Source organism: Triticum aestivum, chromosome 4D (assembly GCF_018294505.1).
Source record: "Triticum aestivum cultivar Chinese Spring chromosome 4D, IWGSC CS RefSeq v2.1, whole genome shotgun sequence".
In the NCBI taxonomy this organism is placed as follows: Eukaryota; Viridiplantae; Streptophyta; class Magnoliopsida; order Poales; family Poaceae; genus Triticum; species Triticum aestivum.
The window spans coordinates 420,379,388-420,380,136 of record NC_057805.1 but is presented as its reverse complement, the minus strand read 5'-3'; positions in this window follow the sequence as shown (position 1 = coordinate 420,380,136).

The following is a 749-nucleotide window of genomic DNA, read 5'->3' as shown; positions in this document are numbered from 1 at the left end:
GACGAGCGCGCACCCGAGAACACGTTCGGCGGCAATTATCTCCTCGGAGCGGGGGAGGTAGCAGATGGCCGCCGCTGGCCTGCGGGCGGGATGTCCGGAGAGAGGAGTGTTCCTGGAGGAGGAGGAGCCCGCCGGCGAAATGGGCCTGGAGGGCACGGACGACGAGAGGGACGAGCTCGAGCGAAGGGACGCTGCCGGCCCGGAGGACGCAGGCGTAGGCAGGTCGGAGCTGGAGCGCGTGGTGGCCGCCAGGTCGGAGGAGGAAGCCAGCGACACCGTGGCTGCCTGTCCGGAGGACACGGGCGTTGGCAGGCCGGAGGATGAGCGCGTGGTCGCTGCCGACCCGGAGAACGCGGGGGGCGGCCAGCGTTGGGCGAGGGCGGGGCACGGCCAGAGTCATCGGCGTGCGACAGGAGACGGCGGCGCTGCGGTGGAGGGATGGAGCCGCCGGACAAGGACGAGGCGTAGGAGAGTTGGGCAGTGCAGTCTTTGGCCTTGTGGCCAAAGAATCGGCAGCGCGCGCAGCATATGTCGCGCCGGCACTCGGAGCGGGGGTGCTCCATGCTGAAGCAGCGAGGGCACTCGTCAGGGCGCAGCCAGGAGCTCACCAGGGCCGCGGCGCGGGCGGCGGGGGGAAATAGGGAATGGAATATTCAAATCGATCAGAAGTGCTATGCTTTATGTAATCAGGCTGAAGGCTAACATCTCGCAATTTGAGCATCTGACCACTGGAATGAATTTTTTTTAGA